General features: G+C 43.4%; 1 protein-coding gene across 4 annotated transcripts in view; it reads right to left on the reverse strand.

Moving 5' to 3' along the window:
• The window catches only part of SNX10 (sorting nexin 10), an 83696-nt gene that overhangs the window by 52878 nt on the left and 7397 nt on the right, over positions 1-23421 (reverse strand). The window contains exon 1 of one of the 4 annotated variants that reach the window (XM_032286946.1): positions 17624-17641. The exons of 2 other annotated variants lie outside the window; for them this stretch is intronic. The gene's annotated coding sequence lies outside the window, so the exon portion shown is untranslated. Of the gene's footprint in view, positions 1-4797; positions 4861-17623; positions 17642-23421 lie in introns of those variants that run through there. One more of the 4 variants, XM_032286941.1, reaches the window with a different exon arrangement.

Consider the following 23421-nt stretch of genomic DNA (forward strand, 5'->3'; position numbering starts at 1 on the left):
CTGGAATGGTACTTAGGCCTATGACCAAGTTTTTAATAACATATTTGGAAAAAGAAAGACAATGCACTGGACTTTTTATGTAGCTAAAATCTCTCGATTTAAAGGACTCCCTTTATTCTGAGATTATGTCTTTCTTATTTTGGGGGGGTGCCAAAATATTCCTTCTTTTATAAAATGGCAGAAAGTAGATCTGATAGGTTTGGGGAGGTGTTAACGCCTTTTATATAAAGAGCAAAAAGCTAGCAATCCTGTGCAAGACTCCCAACATTCTTTTTTACATTTTAGTAATCCAAGAATTCCACAAATCTGGGTACCACTCAGCATTCCCCAAAACCCCTCTCAAGTATGAACCCTGAAAGGGTTTTCCTGGGCCCTTAGTTGTACCAACTCCAATATGGTAGGACAGGCTGCCTGTGGTATCAAGAAAAATCCCAAGAGCTTGTCTGGCTCACTGGATCATGTTCAAAAGAACATGATCAATTAGTGATGTCTGCCATGGTGGGGACGAGGCTAGTAAGGACTTGGCGAAAAAAGGCATGGGAAACTGGCATGAACAATGCAGCAGACAAAGGTAAGCTATGGCCTGATACGTATCATAGCCCAGCATTAAAACCATTTGGGAGTCAGGCACAATGGCATGTGCCTGTAGTTCCATCTACTCAGGAAGCTAAGACTCAAGAGGATATCTTGAGGCCAGGAGTTTGAGGCCAGTCTGGGCAACACAGCCAGACCCCATCTCTTACAGAAAGAAAACATGGTAAAGTGAAAAAATGTAATGATTTGCTGAGGCCCTGACAGAGAGGATAATGAAGTAAGGAGGGTGTCCAGCAGTCAGCAGGGTTCATTCACTTCCTCCTGGTATGTGATTCATTTCCTCCCTGAACAAAACCTTGGGAAGCTGTCAGTGCTCAAGCCATTACATCCAGGGTCTACAGTGCACCTGACCTGAAAAGGAACACGTGGCCCAGGCAGGCGGGCCAGGAAAGAGCTCAGTGGGAAGGGCTCAACACTGACCAAATTAAACAAAGCCAGCAGGAGTCTTCTTCAAAGAAAGCTAATCTTGTGATCCCATCGGGAAATCAAAGTCCAACGATGAACAAAATATCCAGAAGGAAAACAAATGCACTTGGGGAGGGGAAAGAAAACCAAGACTGGCCTTATTCCAGGAGCAGACTTAACATATTAGAGTTCTCTGTGAGTACATCTGGAATGAAGCAAGATTCAAGAAGAAAAAGCTTTTACCATCATAAATTTCAAAAGGATGAAATAGGCAGAAATTGTCATCCCCATCAAATAACTCTGCCTATATATGGGGCTGTAAGCTCCATGCTACTCTGCCTGCCTTGTGGAAACAGAAAATGGCCACAAGAAGACACGGCTCCACCTGAAACATGCCAGTGTCCACACTTTCACCCTGATCCAAACACGGGACTACTGTCAAGTCCAAAGCTCACATAACCTTTGGCTCAGCCTCCCTGCCTCTAGGCAGGTATCCTTCAGAAAAATCAGCACCCAGGGAAAGCCACATGTGTCAGCTGCTCACTGAGCCGTGTTTATAACTGGAAGAGTTGAGATAACCCAAATGTCCATTACTAAGGAAATGATTAAATAAAGTAGGATGCAGTCATGGAATACCTTGTAGTTCAAAAGAAAGAGGTGAATCTGTAAATGCTGGGATAGAGAGTTGTTCATGACGCACAAATCAGAAATAGCAAATGGCCGAACAATATGCAGCATGATTCCATTAAGTGTGTACATATATGTATACATGCTTATATGCACAGAAGATGATTCCAGAAAATATATGCCAAGGTAAACAGAAGTGGGATGGGGGAGGGGACTTTCATCTTTTTTTACCTTGAACATTTTTGGATTAACAACTTTTTTATAAATATTATTTTTGTAAAAATATAGGCTGGGGGCTGGGTACAGTGGCTCATGCCTGTAATCCCAGCACTTTGGGAGGCTGAGGCAGGCAGGAGATTGAGACCATCCTGGCCAACATGGTGAAACCCCGTCTACTAAAAATATAAAAATTAGCTGGGTGTGGTGGCACGGGCCTATAATCCCAGCTACTGGGGAGGCTGAGACAGGAGAATCACTTGAACCAAGGAGTCGGAGGCTGCAATGAGCTGAGATCGCGCCATTGCATACCAGCCTGTCAACAGAGTAAGATTCCATGTCAAAAAAAAAAAAGTAAAAAATAAAACTAAAAATATATATATATAGGATGGGTGCAGTGGCTCACACCTGTAATCTCAACACTTTGGGAGGACATGATGGGTAGATCACTTGAAGTCAAGAGTTCAAGACCAGCCTGGCCAACAAGGTGAAACCCTGTCTACTAAAAATACAAAAATTAGCTGGGTGTGCTGGTGGGCAGAATCACTTGAATCCAGGAGGGACAGGTTGCAGTGAGCTGAGATTACGCCATTGCACTCCAGCTGGAATGCAGACAGAGCATCTCAAAATTAATTAATTAATTTAAAAATATAAACAAATATATAAATACAAGTAACTTACGCATATAGATATATAAAATAAACAAGAGCCCCACACTCCTTTTTTTCCTCTTTCACTTAATTAGGGAAAACCAATACTAGACAGGGAAACACGGCCTGGAGAAATGAACACTTGGCTCCTTCTCTCCTGAGGCTTCTGTCATTTCCCCCTGCCTGAGCTAGTACATCAGGTTGCATTTTTCTTTAGTTATCATTAGTCAAAATCAACAATTTTTGAAGCAGGGTTTGCATTAGAAGAAAAACAAAATAAGAACTGTAGAGCAAATCAAAATGGTTTTTTTTTCTTTTTTTCCTAGGCTTAGCTCAGCTGAAGATAAATCTAGATGGTTTAGAGGCAAGCTAATCCCAGCCCAGTGTGTCTGTGGTGGTATCAGGTGCTGACAGACAAAAGCTTTAAAGGCCTTCGGTCTCATTGATACGTCTTTCCAACTCCACCCATCTCTAAACGTATCATGTATTTGTGATGTATACTCCCTTGCTTCCAAATGGATCTGAAGCAGCTCCCAAACGGATTTCAGGCAACAGGCAGTAGTTGACCTGAAAAATGGCAAAGCTGTTAACACAGAAACTGAGGAACAGAAATGGCAAGAATGAGGAAGAAGTAAAAATGCTATTTTAAACATAAACTCCTAACATTTCATAGGCATATTTAATTTTCAGTTGTTATATACCAGACTTCCTCAAGGAGGAGATAATAGCCTAGAAAGATACTGCTACAATAGCTACGTCAACGGATTCAGTGAATAAACCTAAATTCAACAAGCTTCCCAATGCTTTTCAGACATGACATTATTCATAAGCCACTCTTATGACCATAGAAGTATAATAAACCTCTTGACACAGACCTTCCTTCCTCCACTGACACAGGGGTTTGATTGTCTTCAATAACTAGCTTGAAAGGCAGCATCAAAGTGTTTGGAGTTGAGGTTTGGAGTCATCCATATCTAGGTTCAAATCCCCAACTATGCCACTCATGGCTGTGTGACCTTGAACAAGTTACATATCCTCTCTGAGGGAGCCTCAATTTCCTCATGTGGAGAAAAAGTGCTTCTTTCATAGGGCTACTAAAAGGATTAAATCATATAATGTACTTAAAGCACTTAGCAAGTGTACAAGAAAAATTAAGTATGGGCTTGGTGCAGTGGCTCACGCCTGTAATCACAGCAATTTGGGGAGGCCAAGGCAAGCAGATCACTTGAGCCCTGAAGTTTGAAACCAGCCTAGGCAACATGGCAAAACCCCATGTTTACAAAAAATACAAAAATTAGCCAAGCATTTTTTTGGCAGCCTGTAGTCCCAGCTACCCAGGAGGCTAATTGGGAGGACCACTTGAGCCCAGGAGGCAGAGATTGCAGTGAGCCATAATTTTGCCATTGCACTCCAACCTGGGCAACAGAGTGAGACCCTGTCTCAAATAACAACAACAACAATAAATTTTTGAAAAATTAAGTATGACCACCAGTGGAATTCTTGGTACCTTTCTCTTCAAAATGTAAGAACAGTGGAAGGTGCAAAAAACAATATTATTCCCATAAAAAATTCTGGATTGGATATCTGCATATACATGTACATCTTCACAGACCAGAGAGACAAAAGCAAGACTTGCCTTTCTCAAAGGATGCAGAAGGATCCCTGCACACTTAGCTATAAGAAATAACCATATATACCTGCAAACATTGTGGCAAAAAAAAAATCGCCGGGCAAATAGTGTATGGCTATTGGCACAGAAAATATGCATTAGCCTGGCTATTCAAGATTGACTACCATCAGAAATGTAGGAGATGTGATTTAACACTTGCATCTTAAAATTCTAGTATATTCTGGACATAGTCCAATTGCTTTTTTTTTTTTTTTTCGTATAAGATAAGGGTGACAGCAGTCTGCCCAATTGCTTTCAAGGAAGTTCCACTCTGAATGTGTCTACAGACCAACAGTCCCATAAAGGCCTTTCCCATATCCTAGATGCTGAGGACATGTGGCCTATGAAGATAATCATTAAATCGTCATTCAGGCTTCCATTTTTCAAGTTAATTAGGTATTTAGTGGCCCTTGCTAAGTTCCCAGTAAAATGAACAGAAAACACAAACAGTAATAAAAACTGCCACTACTGATGACTACATGTCGGCCTTGTGTTGAGTATGTTGTATGTTGTTAACAGATAAAGATACTAAGTCTTAGAGAGATGAAGTAACTTGTTCAAGGTCATCACCACAAAGTGACCAACATGCTCAAGGGCAATGGTGGAATCTGTCTGTCACTAGTTAACACTACTCACTTTTCAGATCTTGGTTACAATCTCACTATCCCTCCAACAAGGTCAGCTCTCCCTAGGTAGCTTCTCTTGCACCATCGTCTTCCTCTGTAACTCTAATCATAAGAATAAAAGAGGGCCGGGCGCGGTGGCTCACGCCTGTAATCCCAGCACTTTGGGAGGCCAAGGTGGGTGGATCACGAGGTCAAGAGATCGAGACCATCCTGGTCAACATGGTGAAACCCCGTCTCTACTAAAAATACAAAAAAATTAGCTGGGCGTGGTGGCACGCGCCTGTAATCCCAGCTACTCGGGAGGCTGAGGCAGAAGAATTGCCTGAACCCAGGAGGCGGAGGTTGCGGTGAGCCGAGATCGCGCCATTGCACTCCAGCCTGGGTAACAAGAGCGAAACTCTGTCTCCAAAAAAAAAAAAAAAAGAATAAAAGATTATTCTGAGAATAAAAGTATCATTACACTTATTCGGGTAAATGCTGAATTAATGTCTGTGCCCCACCAAAGCTTAAGTTACAAATGGCATGGCTCCTCACTATTCTTGTTTATTTAGCATCTCCGGCCTCGATCGTAGTAGTATCAGGCATGTAATGGGTTTTCCATACACATTTGCACAGACTGCATGAATAAATGGAGGAAAACGGTACCGAGAAATACCCAGCAGCTTAGGGTACTGCACTGATGAAGCACAGGTTGCCCAGTGTTCATCCACCCTGGGCTCAAATCCTGCTAAGTGACCCTGGTCCACCTGCTCACCCTCCGTGCATCGCGGTAGCCTCATCTATAAAACTGTGATCAACAACAGAACCTAATTCTATATAATTATTACAAAGTACAAAGAAGCTGATATGTGTAAAACACGTGGCCTAAAGCCTGGCTCATAACAAGCACATAATAAGTGCTGCCAGGGCCCAGCGCAGTGGCTCACGCCTGTAATCCCAGCACTTTGGGAGGCCGAGGCGGGTGGATCACGAGGTCAAGAGATCGAGATCATCCTGGTCAACATGGTGAAACCCCATCTCTACTAAAAATACAAAAAATTAGCTGGGCATGGTGGCGCGTGTCTGTAATCCCAGCTACTCAGGAGGCTGGGGCAGGAGAATTGCCTGAACCCAGGAGGCGGAGGTTGCAGTGAGCCGAGATCGCGCCATTGCACTCCAGCCTGGGTAACAAGAGCAAAACTCCGTCTCAAAAAAAATAAAAATAAAAAATTAGTGCTGCCATTAATTATTATTATTAGGCTTAAAACCAAAAAACAGAACTACGGTTTGTCATTTGTTTTCCCCACTGGCACGAGCCCAGTGAAGATGAGTGTTGAAATGCCACAAGAGTTAAGAAACAGGTGCTTTCTTTCCCTCTGCTCACTTAATGCAAGGCAAACCCATTACGGTTAAAGGATAATGTAACCACACCAATGATTCATTGTTCCTATTCATAACCCTGGGTTTCTGGAAAATCTTGGGTTGCTTTCAGGTCTGAAATCATGTGATTCTAAGCCAATTTACTAATTAAGCTAGACCAAGAATCCAAAACTGTCATCTGCTGCAATGAAATGAGAGCCCATTTTTTTAACTCTAGGTATAATTTTAAGCAAATAAGTTGCAAAAGATACATTCTAAATATAAATTTGATAAAAAATATCAAAATCTCAAATTTGTCAGCATCAACTTTTACATAAAAGAAAGCACCCCCTTTAAAATTGCTTTCCTAATGGAAAATATAAACTCACTTGATTCTGTATTAGCTATCTTGCAGTTTAAAAACTATCAAGTATTTTGTGATTTTTAAAAAGCTATAATGACACTCTTGGGACAGATGGGGATAGATTAACGTGAACCTGTTTATTAGATAATGTACTGTACAAAGTTAAATTTCCAGGGTGTGATAATGACATTATAGATATCTAGAAAAATGCCTTTGTTCCTAGGTTCAATTCTTGTAAACAAATATTCCTATGGTCACATCTATAGGGTTTTTACTATAGGTATAATTTTAAGCAAATAAGTTGCAAAAGACACCTTCTAAATATAATTTGATAAAAATATCAAAATCTCAAATTTGTCAGCCTCAACTTTATTTACATAAAACATGTAAATTCTGGGCACCCAAACACATAAATGCATTATACACTCCTGACCAATCCAATTAATACATTTTGTTTAAATCGTTTTTCTGATTCATTTCAGTGGGCTCTTTTTACTACATATGGCTTCTTTCTATTTTGATTCCTTTTCCTGCTATTTTAATCTGCTTTCTAGTCCCTTCCTTGGTTATCTTTTTTCTTTTCTTTTTTTTTTTTTTTTTTTTTTTTTTTTGAGACAGAGTCTCACTTGGTAGCCCAGGCTAGAGTGCAGTGGCTCGATCTGGATTCACTGCAACCTCTGCCTTCCAGGTTCAAGTAATTCTCGTGCCTCAGCCTCCCAAATAGTTGGGACTACAGGTGTTTGCCACCACAGACAGCTAATTTTTGTATTTTTAGTAGAGACAGGCTTTCACCATGTTGGCCAGGCTGGTCTCAAACTCTGCCATCAAGTGAACCACCCACCTCAGCCTCCCAAAGAGCTGGGATTATAGCCGTGAGCCACCACACCGAGCCTGGTTGTCTTTTTTCTTAAAATACTTTATCCAGAATCCCATGCAGTTCACAAACTATGTTCTAGAACTCAACTATGAAACTGAAAGCCACTCGAAAAAAAGGGAACTACGTATACTACAGAAGTAGTTACTAAATCTCAGCAAATTCACAGATCAATATAACAAGTAAAAAAGCCCAAAGGTTTCAGAGCAATGCATTTTAAACAAGCCACACAGGACCCATATTATAGTAGTCATAATATAAAAATATTGCCAGCCTAGCTAACACGGTGAAACCCCGTCCCTGCTAAAAATAGAAAAAATTAGCTAGGCGTGGTGGTGCACACTTGTAACACCAGCTACTCAGGATGCTGAGGCAGGAGAATTATTTGAACCTGGGAGGCAAAGGTTGCAGTGAGCCAAGACAGCATCACCACACTCCAGCCTGGGTGAAAGGGTAAGACCCTCATCTCAAAAAAAAAAATTGAAGAGTAAACACATTACATCCTTTACAAGATTGGACTACCTTTTGAAAATACGTCGACAGACAAGCCATTTCAGTCTAACAAAATTAAAAAGGAATAACTTTTTTAAAAAGAAAATGGTATTTGCTACCTGTCAGAAAATCAGGTTCTTGGGCCAGGTGTGGTGGATCAGACCTTGTAATCCCAGCAGTTTGGGAGACCAAGGTGAGAGGATCACCTGAGGTCAGGAGTTCAAGACCAGCCTGGCCAACATGGGGAAACCCCATCTCTACTAAAAATACAAAAAGTCGGCGGGAGTGGTGGCATTCACCTGTAGCCTCCCAAGCTACTCAGAAGGCTGAGACAGGAGAATCACTTGATTCCAGGAGGCAGAGGTTGCAGTGAGCTGAGATCGTGCCACTACACTCCAGCCTGACAACAGAGTGAGACTCTGTCTCAGAAAAAAAAAAGAAATTCACATTCTTCAGGGCTCAGGATTTCATTACCAGTCTGATGATGGCTCAATTTCACAGTTTTTTGTCTGTTTATGCCACAAGGAAATAATGATCCTTAAGAAGAGAGTGTGGGGACAACCAGGAGGTGGGGTTTTGTTACAGGGGAATGTTCAGGAAAAGGACAGGCTTTAGCCACACTTGTTTGACAGGGCCCCCAATTCGTCTAATGCCTAAATTATTTAGCCCTTTGTTAACAGGCAGCCTTTAAAGGCATATAATTCCTCTGAATATTCTTTGCAGAGAGTCCCAGATACAGTAGATCCTCCTATGCTGGCAAAACAATCACAAAAAGCTCAGTTAAGCAAACTCAGCCAAGAAAGGTGCATCAGGTGAAGTGAAGCAATAGCCTCGGGAAGAAAGAAAAGTTATTCCTTCAGTTTACAAGTTCTAACAAGATCAGGAGTCCACTAGATTAATTAAGCAGCTCTAAAGATCTGCTGTACAACATTGTACCTACGGCTAACAATACTGTATTATACACTGGAAAGTTTGTTAAGAGGACAGGTCTGCTGGTGAGTATTCTAATCACAATAAAATTTTCTTTTTTTATAAAAAAGGGAGGACAGGCATCTGCTAAATGGATTTTAGTTAGTGTCATTCTCTTTTTGTGGCTGTATACTATTCCACGACGTGAATGCACCACACTCTCATTTCACCAGCACCCACTGATAAGACATTCTCATGCTATTATGAGCAGTATGCAGTGAATACCTGTGCGACATCTGAAGATAAATTTTTGTAAGTGGAATTGCTGGGTCAAGCAAGATCTCCTGAATCATTAACAATATTGGCAAAGCAGTGTTATTTGCAAGTGAGTGAGTTGTTTTCCTGTATCTTCCCTAACATAATCCATTTGCAAAATGTTTTATATTTGTCAATCCTAGAAAGGTGAAAAATGGCTTATTTCAATGTGTTTTAATCAGTATTTTTTAAATTATGCATAAGGGCAAGCATTTTTCATGTGTGTAGGTGCCACTATTTTCCTTTATACAAATTGTTTATGTCTTTCAATCATTTTCTTACAGAGTTCCTGTTCTTTTCCTTATTAGTTCATAGGAGTTCTTTTTGTATTAGAGAAGTTCATACTTAATACACAACATAAAGCGCAAATATATTTTTCTAGTTTATAATCTGTTTGTTTGCTTTGCTTATGGTGGTTGCTATGCCAATACTTTTTATTAGGTAATGAATTTTATGAAGGTTTTCCTTACAGCTTCTAGGCTTTACACCAACCTTACAAAGACCACTCCTACTCCAAAGTTATAAAAATATTCTCCTTTAGATCTTTCTAGATACCAGTCATCTGTGAACAGTGAAAAGTTCTGTTCTATGGTCATGAATTACATCCTGGCCATAACATGCTATGGGCCATAAGGTACGGAAACTAAATTTAATTTTTTTGAAGTAACTTTTCTGACAGTGTGTACTTTATAAAGCCCTGTTCCCTGACAGCTGATGAGGCAGGCAGTGCAAGACTTATTTGTCCTATTTTACCAGAGAAGTTAAATCACTGCCCTAAGCCACAGAGCCTCAAGCAGACACAAATGCAATTCCAGCTGTTCTCTTATCTCCTCGACATTGCCTCTCAGCAAAAGGACAACATCCACATGTGTTAAAATCTTAAGGGATCTCTCCAAAGTCTTGTTCAAACGATTGCAAAATAAAATAACTTTTCTATTCAAAAACAGTATTTATTTAAGTGGGCCACACAGTGATCCAATTAAACAGTGACTCAGCCTCAGAAGTCTGAGCCAATGTTCTCATCAATTGACAGAATTCCATGTTCCTATAGTGTGCCTCTATAATCCTTCAAAATTTAATTGAAAAGTAAGAGACGTAAATGTTCCCAGATGCCCAAAGATTGAGTCGGTTGTGAAGAGCTGTGTTTCTCAATTTGAAGAGATGGAAGGCAAGGTGTATCCAAATCACCAGGGGCTCTTTTCAACCCCACACACCCTGACAATCCCCTCCCCACAATGCAACGGCCTCACCCTAGAAGCCTGTCTTACACTTTCTCGAGTGTGTCGAAGATAGAAAAATATTTTAAGCCACTGGCCAGTGTGGTGGCTCACACCTATAATCCCAGCACTTTGGGAGGCCAAGACAGGAGAATCGCTTGAGCCCAGGAGTTCCAGAGCAGCCTGGGCAATAAGGCAAAATCCCGTCTCTACTAAAACTATAAAAATTAGCCAGGCGTGGTGGTGCATGACTGTAGTCCCAGCTACTCAGGAGGCTGAGGAACGAGAATTGCTTGAACCTAAGAAGCGGACGTTGTACTGAGCCGAGATCACACCACTGCACTCCAGCCTGGGAGACAGAACAAGACCCTGTCTTAAAAATAAAAATAAAAATAATTTAATTTAAAAATGTTAAGTCACTGTTCCAGATAATGGGGTGTGCACTTGCACAATCCCTATAAGCCTCGCCCCTTTGGTTTCCTGGCCACCCCCTCAGCCAAGCTCTTCCGCACACTCCAGGTGTCTTTTCACAGTGACCAGGCTATTAATAGTTTCTCGGCTTCCTCCCTCAGGCCCTTGGTCGTGCTGCTGTTCTCTTGACATTCTACCCTTTCCACCTCCCCACCCCAACTCACCAAGGTGGCTCCTTCCCAGCTTCATATCTTGGTTTAAAGGCCACCTCTCCAAAGAGGTTTCCTGATCACCCACTAAAGCAGACGCCCCCAGGAACTCTCTGTCCTTTCATTTTCTCCTTGGACTTTGTCAAAGTCCATATTAATTTATTATTTACCTATTAATCTATTTTCTTGAGGATTATCTGTCCTCTAAAAAGTCCCTTGAGGGCAAGGACCTTGTCCAAATTACTTATGCTCTATAACTTTAGCACTTAGCACAGTGCCTGGCATATTGTCAGTGCCCAGAAAATATGCAGTAAATTAAATTTGATAGAACAAGTTCCAGCTGATTTCTCCATTTCTGCATCTCCATAAAGTTTATAAGCAGCCCAACCACCTGGAAAGAAAAGATGGGCATAAGAATGACAGACCCTGCGCCTCTCCTGCCAACCCACCTGTGAGCCCACTCATGGTTAATCATTTGTCTTGTAAGGAAAGAAAGAGTTTAGCCAGCAACAACGCACAGTGAGGTGGCCTAAAGAACACTTGGTTTTCCTGCTGTTGTTTTTTTTTGAGACCGAGTCTTGTTCGGTCACCCAGGCTAGAGTGCAGTGGCATGATCTCAGCTCCCTGCAACCTCTGCCTCCCAGGTTCCTCCCAGGAGAATCAAGCGATTCTCCTGCCTCAGGCTCCCAAATAGCTGGGATTACAGGTGCCAGCCACCACACCTGGCTAATTTTTGAATTTTTGGGTAGAGACGGGGTTTTACCATCTTGGCCAGGCTGGTCTCGAACTCCTGACCTTGTGATTCACCCGCCTGAGCTCCCAAAGTGCTGAGGTTACAGGTATGAGCCACCATGACTAACCAGAACACTTTGTTTTCTATCTTTCCTCCTAAACTAGCTCCACTGGACTGTGGAGGATGAGACTGGGAAATAATGTTAACATTATGCCATTACAAATCCAAACTAGCAGTAAGACCAAAAAAAATTACTTACTATATCCCAGACACTGTGCAAAGCTTGCAACATAAATTATCTCATCTAAACCTGGTAAGGGCCCCAGAAGCCAGGGAACGTTATTACTCCAACTTTGAAAATAAGGAAAAGGTACCTAAGGCCATGCAGCTAATAAAGTGAAGAAGCCAGGATTCAGGCCCAGGCAGCCAGACTCAGAGGAACCCTCAGTACCCCTACATCCAATAGGGCATCCAAGCATCCCACTTAGAAATAAATGCTTAAAAGACTACAGTAAGTGAAGAATACCAATCATAAACTGAGTTATTAATGGCTCAAATGCTTTAGGGATGAGAGGGTTGGGGGTAGACTTCTTCCCGTACATGAACCTGGGAAAAGCCGACAGCCAGATACCTGAAAAGATGTAATACTTGTCTTCCGAAAAGAGGTAATACTGAGAAAAGTGAAGCACATTCACATGACAGACCTGGTTAGGGTGACTAGCTATGGAGGGCCACCTAAGGCTAAGCAGAGGACAGTGGCAAGTCAGTCCAATTCATAATCACTGAGACCGACTGTGTGAGAGTTCCAGGTTTCATCCTGGTGAGAATTTTTTTTTTTTGGATGATTAAGTAACACTCCTTGAGTTCTAATACCTAAAGATGTCAAGACTCAGATATGAAACAGGCCACTTGCAACACAATGCTCACTGTTATGTGCCAGAAGAAACTGCACTGATAACAGAGCTAACGGGAAGAACGGAGTGGGAGGCTTCATGGAGAAGGCGGGGCTTGACAGGTCTTGATGATTGCATTAGGACGAGCAGAGAAAACAGGACCAGCCTGCGGTGATTAAGAGGCAGTAATGAGTTTGGGAGAAGTGAGGGGCCCAGTACCCCATGAAAGGAGGGCTGTGCTGGCAGAAAATCACAAGGAGGTTTGTCTGAAGGGCTGTCTGAGTGGGAAAAACTCAAATTCAAAGGATTCTTTTTTTAATTCTCTTACTCAAAGACAACCAATCAACATAGAAAATTTCCATGACCAAGTGTGTGGGGACTTCTTCCCACCAACAAATAGGCAATCAATTCTGTGACAGACACCAGCTGAGTGTCCTCCTACTCAGTTCAGCTCTGACCCTACCTACCTGGGGACATTATCAGATTCCAGAGGCTGAGGCTCAGACCCAAAACACTGCCCCCACTTACAGTGCCAATCTCAAGCCCCAGGCTGTTTTACCTGTCTTTCTGACTCGCTGGCTATACACTGGGGATCCCACAACCTCCTCTTTGGGTTTAATTAATTTGCTAGAGCAGCTCACAAAACTCATTACTGGTTTATTACAAAGGATAGTACAAAGGACACAGACGAAAGTCTCTTCAGAAGAAGCACAGAACAAGGTATGGGGAAGAGGTGTGGAGCTTCCATGCCCTCCCCGGGTGCACCACCCCCCAGGAGCCTCCACGTGTTCAGCCATCCAGAAGCCCTCCAAATCCTGTCCTCTTGGGCGTTTTAGGGAGACTTCACTGAACAGGGATGAATGAAGCATGAGCACCATGCAGAAATGTGACTGGACAAAAAGGATATGACCCAATACTAACAGACTGGGTGGGGAACCCAGCAAGGCCTGTCTGTTCAGATTCTTCTGGTCTTGGTGCAGCACTGCTTCCCCCAGGGTAAAGGACAGGACCCCTCCTGAAATGAGGGTCTTATGATCTGCAATCAGGCAAGATAAGTCAGAGAATTTCTTTATGGAAACACAGGGGAAGATTAGCCTTGGGGAGAAACAGGAGCAGGTTGAAGGGAGAGCAGGAGAAGGTCAGAAAGTGGTCCTGTTTTCTGAGGCCTGCTTCTGATGCCTAAAACACCCAAACACTGTAACAGGGCTATGGGAGTTATGGGCCAGGAACTGTGGGCAAAACCAACATATATATCATAATATCACAGGCTGTGATGAGCATTTTAAGATTGGGAAGTCCCCGAAGAACAAGAAGAAGAATTTGGACTTCTATCCTGTTGGAAGGCAGGGATGGAATAAGTGGAAGCTTGACATGATGGCAGTGATTCATCTAGGATGGGTGCTGGATGGATTGGTGGGGAGAGAAATTACAGGCCATCAGCTTCATCAGGAGACTGATGGAATGCACCAGCCAGAGGAAGAGCTCATGGACTCAGGTAGGCAGGAAAAATGGAGAAGCACACTGGAAAACAACAAGAAGCAGAGCCGAAGTTTTCTGGGCAGTGAAGTAATTAGATGTGATACTATAATGATGGATACATGGCATTACACGTTTGTCAAAACCCATAGAACATGCAACACCAAGAATGAACCCTAAGGTAAACTACAGATGTAGACTTTGGGTGATGACGATATATCAGTGCAGGTTCATCAGCCATTACCAATGTGCCCGAGGCGCTGAAGTTGATAATGAGAGAGGTAGGTTATGGGGAGCAGGGAAGCTCTGTACTTTCATTTTTGCTGTGAACCTAAAACTACTCTAAAAAATAAAGACTATTAAAAAAAAAAAAAAAAAAAATGCCAGCCTGGGCAACATGGCAAAACCCTATCTCTAAAAAAAAATTGCAAATTAGCTGGGTTTCATGGCACACATCCATAGTCCCAGCTACTTAGGAGGCTAAGGTTGGAGAATGGCTTGAGCCTGGGAGGCAGAGGTTGCAGCAAGCCGAGATTGCGCCACTGCACTCCAGTTGTGGTGACAGAGTGAGACCCTGTCTCAAAAAAAAAAAATACAAATAAATGAATAAACAACTAGAAAAACTTGGACACAGGGCATGATGGAGAAAAGGGAGTCAAGGATGACTCACAACCCGGGTGACTGGAAAAAGAATGGTGTTCCCAGTAGAATGAGGAAGCTGGAAAGGGTGGCTGTTTTGAGAGGTAAGAAACTGAGTTCCACTGGGCACATGTTAGGATGATGGGGATATCCGCATGGAAGAGGCCGTCCTCAGACATCTGGACAGCAGCTTGGGGCTGAGATAAGGAAAAGATACAGGGATGCAGATGAGAGAAAAAAAATCAACATTAAATGTTCTGCTTCTAAACAGAAAAAGAAATTATCTTTTTTAAAGGAACCCCATTGTAACACACTGGAAATAACCCTCTTTCCCTCACATTGCCTCTGTTATGAAGACCCACTTCTGAGGAGCAGTTTAGGGGGACTGCCCCCCTAAAGTGAGCAGGAGGGCGCAGTGAGTGGTAAAGGTAGTGTGAAGCATTCAACTCCAGACCACCTGGTTGTGAATTCACATTCTGCCCTTTGCCAAATTATTTCCTCTCTGTGCTTCAGTGCTCTCATCGGTAAGAGGGGATAACTGCCTGCTTCATGATCTCCTGTGAAGACCAAATGAGCAAGCATGGAGGCCTTTGCCTGGCTCCAACTGTGCCAGCTACAGTCACTGTTCATTCTTAGACTTACCCAGGAACCCCAATGTGAAAAATGCTGAGGTGCCTTCCTCATGATCACAGAGCATTTGTCCTTTACAAAAATTTTCTGTCTGGGCACAGTGGCTCACGCCTTTTTGTGCTTTGGGAGGCTGAGGCGGGCAGATTTCTCAAGCCCAGGAGTTTCAGAACAGCCTGGGCAACAACATGGAGAAACCCACCTCTACAAAAATACAAAAAAATTAGCCAGGTGTAGTGGTGCGTGCCTGTAGTCTCAGCCACTCAGGAGGCTGAGGTGGGAGGAATACCTGAGCCTAGGAAGCCATGATCATGTCACTACACTCCAGCCTGGGTGACAAGCAAGACCCTGTCTCAAAAAAATTCTCTTCAAGCATCTTTTGTTTGTCAGATGGGATAATAATATTTAGGGAGTAGAATATTTTAAATGTATATGCTCTAAAACTCAGCTACACTGTGGCCATTCCCTGCGAGAGTTGTATCATTTACTTACGGATGTCCAATGACTGGCCTTGATCTGAGAAGCCTAAGATAAGGAATTCAAGAAAGTCCTTCTAAAAAGTGGGTGAAATGTGGCTGGGCACAGTGGGTCATGCCTGTAATCCCAGCATTTTGGGAGGCCGAGGCAGGCAGACCACTTGACCTCAGGAGTTCAAGACCAGCCTGGCCAACCTGGTGAAAGCCCATCTCTACAACAAAAAAATAAAATACAAAAAAATTAGCCGGGTGCAATAGCTCATGCCTGTAATCCCAGCTACTAGGGAGGCTGAGGCATGAGAATCATTTGACCCTGGGAGTCAGAGGTTGCAGTGAGCCTCCATTGGGCCACTGCACTCCAGCCTGGGTGACAGAGAGATTCTGTCTCAAAATAAATAAATAAATTTAAAAATAATAGAAGTGGGTGAAATGCCAAAGTTATTCTTCTTCTTTTTTTTTTTTTTTTTTTTTTTTTTTTTTTTTTTTGATATGGAGTTTCGTCTTTGTTACCCAGGCTGGAGTGCAATGGTGCGATCTCGGCTCACTGCAACCTCCACCTCCTGGGTTCAGGCAATTCTCCTGCCTCAGCCTCCTGAGTAGCTGGGATTACAGGCACGCGCCACCATGCCCAGCTGATTTTTTGTATTTTTAGTAGAGACGGGGTTTCACCATGTTGACCAGGATGGTCTCGATCTCTTGACCTCGTGATCCACCCGCCTCAGCCTCCCAAAGTGCTGGGATTACAGGCGTAAGCCACCGCGCCCGCCCTATTCTTAAACTCTTACTTGCTGGAAATAATGACTGTAATCCAAGGGCATTTGACATGTGTCTGTCTACAAAATCAGTTTGGCAAAGTCCTCAAAATAGAGGCTACCATTTTTCAGGTTTCCCAACCACTAGCGAAGTGAGGTGACTAGCAAATGGCAGTATCCAGTCTGTACCTGGTTATAAATCTTTAAGCTTATTTCCCAGCATATGAAGTTTCCCGTGTGTTTGTGCAGAAGGAGCTCAGTGTCTCAGGGTCTGATCATCTGCAGACAAGCTGATGAAGAGACTCCAAGTCATTGGCTGTGAGATTCCATAACCCAGAGATAACATTGCCTGCCCCTAACCCAGACATTGACCTTCAGGGGCAGCAGGAGGGGCACATTTTCTCCCCAGCTCTTCCAAATGACACTCTACAGTAAGAGCTGCTAATCAGTGAGAAAGGGGAAGATAACTACAGTGTGATAGAAAACTCTTTTGTGTGTGTTTGTGTTTATAACTTCTAAGGAGTGTTGGTTGCCTACATATAAAGCCCTTTGTTCTGCCCTGTACTTTGATTTCGTTTGGTAAGTTGAAGACTGGAGAGTATCCACAGTTACAGAGGAAGAAGACTGGAGCTCATGGACAAATGAGGGGGATGGAGTGAGGGGTAGAGATGAGAGGAGGAAAGAGGGACCCAGGAGACGAAACAATGTCAGGAGCCCCACAGGGTGACTTTTCCACTAAGCCAGTAAAGTCCACTGAACTAACAAAACACATGGTAGTGGTGGTGGATTTCTCCATCCAGGAGGGAAGGGGCTGAGTTTGTGTCGGAGAAAAGAAAAGAAAGTATATGAGGCCTTTCCCATCCACACCCCAGGAAATTCACAGAAAACCTGAGCAGGGCTTTGGATTTCCCTGGGCCATGGGTTTGTGGGTTCTCATCAAGCTTAATCAGCTCTCTAAGGACCAGGAACCCAGGCTTAAAAGATGACACCGGGGTTAACAGAGAATGTGTGATTCTTCCCCAAAAGTAATTAAACATAGTTTGACTGCACTGATTACCATCAAATGCCACAGGAATGCACTGAAAAAAGCAAATAATTAGGGAGTACCCACCCTCATTTGTGTTCACAGGCCTTACACAGCTCAAGTTCTTCCAGTGAAATGTGGTAAAGTAGGACTGAAATAAACAAGCACAGCTGATAATTCTTGTATATATGCCTCACCCTATACACCCCCACTTCTTTCAAGGTTCTGGGACGGTCAAGCGTATGTGGTGTGATCCCACCCTGACCCTCTCGTATCTGCCCACACCCCTGGCCCTGCCAGCAGGCCCAGCCATTTCTATGGACACATGGCAGGACTGGAGTGATATGTTCTGATGTACTTTAAAACATTACTCTGTATGCCTCTGGGAAATTAGATTGGAGGGGAGCAAAGTGGAACCAGAGAGACTCGATCAGAAGCCAGTATGAAGGTAACAATGACAACCTAGCATTCAAGACAAGGAGGGACTGAATTGGAGAATCATGCAAGACCTTCGGAGGGCTCAGAAGTGGACTGATGATGAGAAAAAGCTCCTAGGTTTCTGGCCTGAACAAACAAATGGAAAGCATAGGCCTTTATTCAGATGAGGAAGGCTGGAGACGGTGTTGGGGTGAGCAGGGGAGCAGAGAAGAATGACCCAAGGCTACAGAAGCCAGGTTTCCAAGCCCTCATCTGCACAGTGCACCACCACCTTCCCAAATCTCATTTTGTATTCTCAATTATGTGTTCTTTTTCTTACACAGGGCCCCAAACTATGCAAGCCTTAGGCCCTTACAAAACCAGGGAGAGGATCAAGTTTTGGGCAAGTTAATTTGAGATGCCTGTGACACACCCAAGAAACCACAGTCAAATTCAATGTTAAATATCTAATCTGGAGCTGTCAAGAGAGAGCTAGATATCCACACCAGGGAATTAGCAGTTTATCAACAATACTTAAAGTCATAGAATGACCCAGCTTGTCCTGAGTGTGTCACAGCCTCTTGATCACCCAGGAATAAGATACAGGTCCCGAGGTCTCATCCTAGAACTACTGAATTGGAATATTGAGACCCAGAAATCTGCCTAACAAGTTTCCAAGATAATTCCTATGCACAAAAATGTTGGAAAACCACAGATCTAGGGAGAAAACATAAAGAAAAGAAGAGGACTCAGAATAGCCTCCAAGGAGCCCACAACTGAAGGAATCAGAGAAAGCAGAGGAACAGGCAAGGGAATGGAGCAGAGTGGCCAGAGGAGCGGAGGAAAGCTGAGGAGTTCAGCATGATGAAGGCAAAAATTTATAAAGACGGTCGGGGAGCCTGAGAGACTCCATCAGAGGGCAACAAGCACTTGAATGGGAAGCCATGTGCAGGCAGGGCCAGGCAGGCCACACTGAACCTTGTGCAAGTAGAGAAGCCCCAGCCAGAGAAATAGGCAAGGGGAGTTACAGGCCTTGCACCCTTGGGAGAGGAGTGAAAAGGCAACTTCAGTTTTTGACTTTCCAGTTCGAAGCAGTTGCCTTTGAGTTGTCTGTAGTATCCTTACGTTAAGCCTCCAACTCCAATGCTAACTTAGGGGGGTTTCTCTTCTTTAAAACCAGCAACAGCTGAAGCACAAAGGAATGAATTCACAAGAATACTGTAAATCTTGAAAGAATCATGGCAAAGCCTTTCAAAGTCTTCGGGGAATCTGCCACCAACAGAGCTGAAGCTAATGCATTCTAATTCTCAGTAGCTGATTTTAGCTGCTGAATTCTCAATCAGTGTGCTACCTCTGATCTCCCCTCCTTTAGAGTTCATTCACTCTCTGTTTCTCTCTCTCTCTCTCCACCACCCCCTCACTCCGTCTCATTTCTGAGACTATCAGAAATAGATTTTTTTTTTTGAGACGGAGTCTCGCTCTGTCACCCAGGCTGGAGTACAGTGGTGCAATCTCAGCTCACCGCAACCTCCACCTCCCGGTTCAAGCGATTCTTCCGCCTGAGCCTCCTGAGTAGCTGGGATTACAGGCATGTACCACCATGCCAACTGATTTTTTGTACTTTTAGTACAGACAGGGTTTTTCCATGTTGGCCATGCTAGTCTCAAACTCCTGGTGTTAGGTGATCTGCCTATGTTGGCCTCCCAAAGTGCTGGGATTACAGACATGAGCCACTGTGCCCAGTCAGAAATAGACTTTGCTTAGAGATGGCAAAACTGGAGTCAGGACTCCAAGCCCAGCCTTTGTGGGTATGCAGCAAAAGTGGTCACGGGAACCAGGGAGTAACAGAAACCAAGGGTGCACCCTGCAGAAAGCAGCCATGATGGTGAAAAGAAAGGGTAAGGGTGCACAACACACAAGATGGGTAAGACATTACCCAAGGGTCCTGGGCTGCACATAGGCCAGGCTGAGGTGCACTGTGCTTCAGAGAGAAGTGTGCAAAAATGTGAAAGAGGAAGGTTGCTGCACACAGAGGGAGGCCATGTGAATGGAAACACAGTACTAAGGTGGGGTTGTCTTGGGGCTGTAGAGTGGCCCCTATTGTCACTGCTGGTGTCAGACTGGGTAGGGTCTGTCTCCTGCCTGTAAAGAAGTTGGTTCTCAAGGTCACATCGGGGCAAGTGCCCTACACTAATGAAAGCTGTGCACATTCTGGGCCCACACAGCTTGAGATGGGTCTTTCCATTTCTCTGAGACCCAGAGAACTTTGGCCACATGCTAAAGGGGACTTAGCAGAATCAAGGAAGCATAAAAAGGCACAAAGAAAAAAAATGCACACCTGAGATGGAAAATGGGAAAGGAGGCTAGAAAAAAGGAGATGAAAATAACCTCACACCACTGATGTCAAAGTAAAATGGTCTGAGGCATTTATAAAGCGCTGGTTGTCTATGGTGTGAGTGAAAAAATGTATAACCCAGTTCCCAAGTTACAGCCTTTTATAACCTACTTGGATTATGTTTGAAGATCAGAAGGGGAAACCTCAGAGTCCTATGCCTAATGATGTACCCACTATGACTTTTCAATTCTTTCCTTAATAAAAAACTTTTAAATCAGAGAGAGTGCCATCCTGGCTCTAAAAGCAAACACAATGGTGGGACTCTTAAGATAGAGTACTGAAAAAAAATGGTATGGGAACAGCTGTTGGTTCAAATCCTGTCTCCACGTGTTCAAGCCATAAAATACCTCTGAATCATCAAAAATGGCTGTAGCAACTCCTGTATCACTGGATTAAATGAGATAATGTAAACTGAAGAACCCAGGACAATGTGTGATACACGGTGAGTACTGAACAGATGTTTCTATCTCTTTCCTAAAACCTGTCATGCCAAAAAAACACAAAATGTTCCTGGAGGCAAGTCAGAAAGCCTTGTCACACTCCTTGGATACAGCACCTGTCCTGGGTGAAGTCTGTCTTTGGCCTTTAGTGCCCCCTTTGGTTCCCTTCACCCTCTTTTTATTTTCTCCCATCTCCAAGAATCTAAGGTTTCTTAATGCATAGCACCTTGGAAGCTATTAGGAATTTATTAGGCATTTCCAGCCTGAATCTGAAAAAGGGCTCAAGACTTCCCTTTCATATCTTCCTAAGGGATTCAGACCGAATGGGGAAAATAAAAATCAAGGACATGATATTTGTAGTTCATTATAAATTCTGCCTAACCAGCCAGATTTCTTGAGCACAAGAGAATATACACATTTAATTACACAAATGAGTAACATAAGATCTGGATTTGTTAATGACAGAAAGCCTGGTTAGACACACTGTATATGTGCTTTTAGGGGGGATTTAGGAAGGGGTTATGCTGAGAAAACACCAATGATGAAGTAACAGAACTAGTTTTAAGCTATACTCAGGATACACAAATACTGAGAGATGACTGCTAATTTTGTTTGTTTGGGGTTTTTTGTTTTTTGGTTTTTTTGAGACAGAGTATCACTCTGTCACCCAGGCTGCAGTGCAGTGGTGCAATCTCAAATCACTGCAACCTCCGCCTTCCCGGCTCAAGTGATTCTCCCACTGCAGCCTCCCGAGTAGCTGGGACTACAGGCGCCCGCCACCATACTCGGCTAATTTTTGTATTTTTAGTAGAGACAGGGTTTCACCATGTTGGCCAGGCTGGTCTCGAACTCCTGAGCTCAAGTGATCTACCCACCTCGGCCTCCAAAGTGCTGAGATTGCAGACGAGAGCCACAGTGCTCAGCCTAATTTTTTTTTAAGTACCTTAATGAAATCCAGGGTAATCACCCTTCTGAATCAAGCAATATTCTTGCTGCATGTAACTCCTGACTTCAGAGGTGGACGCTGGGATAAACCTTTTAAAATGAGTAGCAGAAAAGGCAGTACCTGGAAAGAAAGGCAGTACCTGGAAATCCAGAGGACCAGGTCCTCTGGTGGTCTCTAGCAGAGACCACCCCCTTCCCAGGCAGTTCAACTGGGAGGCTCTAGGCAGGAGGGCCCTGTTAACACTTCAAATCATTTTGTCATTTTTTCCCACAGGTTTTATGAATTATTTCTATTTATTTCAGTATTACATACTCATTATCTTTAAAAAAAATAAAAGACTTAGGGCTGGATGTGGTGGCTCATGCCTGCATAGCCCTTTGGGAGCCAAGGCAGGAGAATCACTTGAGGCCAGGAGTTTGAGATCAGCCTGGGCAACACAGCAAGACCCAGTCTCTACTCTACTCTCCCCTCCCTCCAATTTTTTTTTTTTTTTTCCTGTCACCAGGCTGGAGTGTAGTGGCATGATCTCAGCTCACTGTAACCTCCACTTCCTGGGTTCAAGTGATTTTTCTGCCTCAGCCTCCCGAGTAGCTGGGACTACAGGCTCATGCCACCATGCCCAGTTAATTTTTGTATTTTTAGTAGAAACAGGGTTTCACCATGTTGGCCAGGATGGTCTCGCTCTCTTGACCTTGTGATCTGCCTTGTGATTAAAGGCATGAACCACCACACCTGGCCAAAAGTTTATTATTTCGGCACTTTTTTTTCTTTCTAAAAGGTTTTTTGAAGACAGAGACAGGGTCTTACTATGTTGCCTAGGCTAATTTCAAATTCCTGGGCTCAAGCAATCCTTACACCTTGGCCTCCCAAAGCGCTGGGATTACAAGCGTAAGCCACTGCACCCAGTCTGCACTTTCTGTAAGTTTAAAATTATTTCAAAGTTTGGGGTTAAAAAACAAAAAAAAAAAAGGAACACAGGCCGGATACAGTGGCTGACGCCTGTAATCCCAACCCTTTGGGAGGCCAAGACAAGTAGATCACGAGGTCAGGAGTTCTAGGCCAGCCTGGCCAACACAGTGAAACCCCATCTCTACTAAAAATACAAAAATTAGCTGGGTGTGGTGGCACACACCTGGAATCCCAGCTACTCAGGAGGCTAAAGCAGAAGAATTGCTTGAACTTGGTAGGCAGAGGTTACAGTGAACCGAAAAAAAAAATAGGAATATAGTGTTGAAATTCTCCTTATTGCCATCCCCTTTCTAATCTTACTCTCCATAAGTAATGGCTGTCTACAATTAGAGGCATATCATCCTTCCAGGTTTTATGTTTTCAAAAAATGAGACTGTACTTCTCCCATTGTTCTTACGCTTTGCTTTCATTACTTAATATAGGCTGAACTGTGTCCTGCCAAAATTCATACAGTAAAGCCCTAACCCCCAATGTGTTGGTATTTGGAGACAGGGCCTCTGAGCGGTGATTAGGTTTAGATGAGGTTAAAAGGGTGAGGCCCTCACAATGGGACTGGCATCCTTATAAGCAGAGACACCAAGAGCTTGTTCCCTTTCTCTCCCTTTCCACCACGTGAGGACGAAGCAGGAAGGCAGCTGTCTGAAAGCCAGGGAGAGAGGTCTCAGCAGGAACCAAATCAGCCTGCACTTCCCAATCTCCAAAACCTTAAGAAAAAACT

The sequence above is a fragment of the Sapajus apella genome, unplaced genomic scaffold, assembly GCF_009761245.1.
Source record: "Sapajus apella isolate SASKATOON/1434 unplaced genomic scaffold, GSC_monkey_1.0 scaffold19, whole genome shotgun sequence".
In the NCBI taxonomy this organism is placed as follows: domain Eukaryota; kingdom Metazoa; phylum Chordata; class Mammalia; order Primates; family Cebidae; genus Sapajus; species Sapajus apella.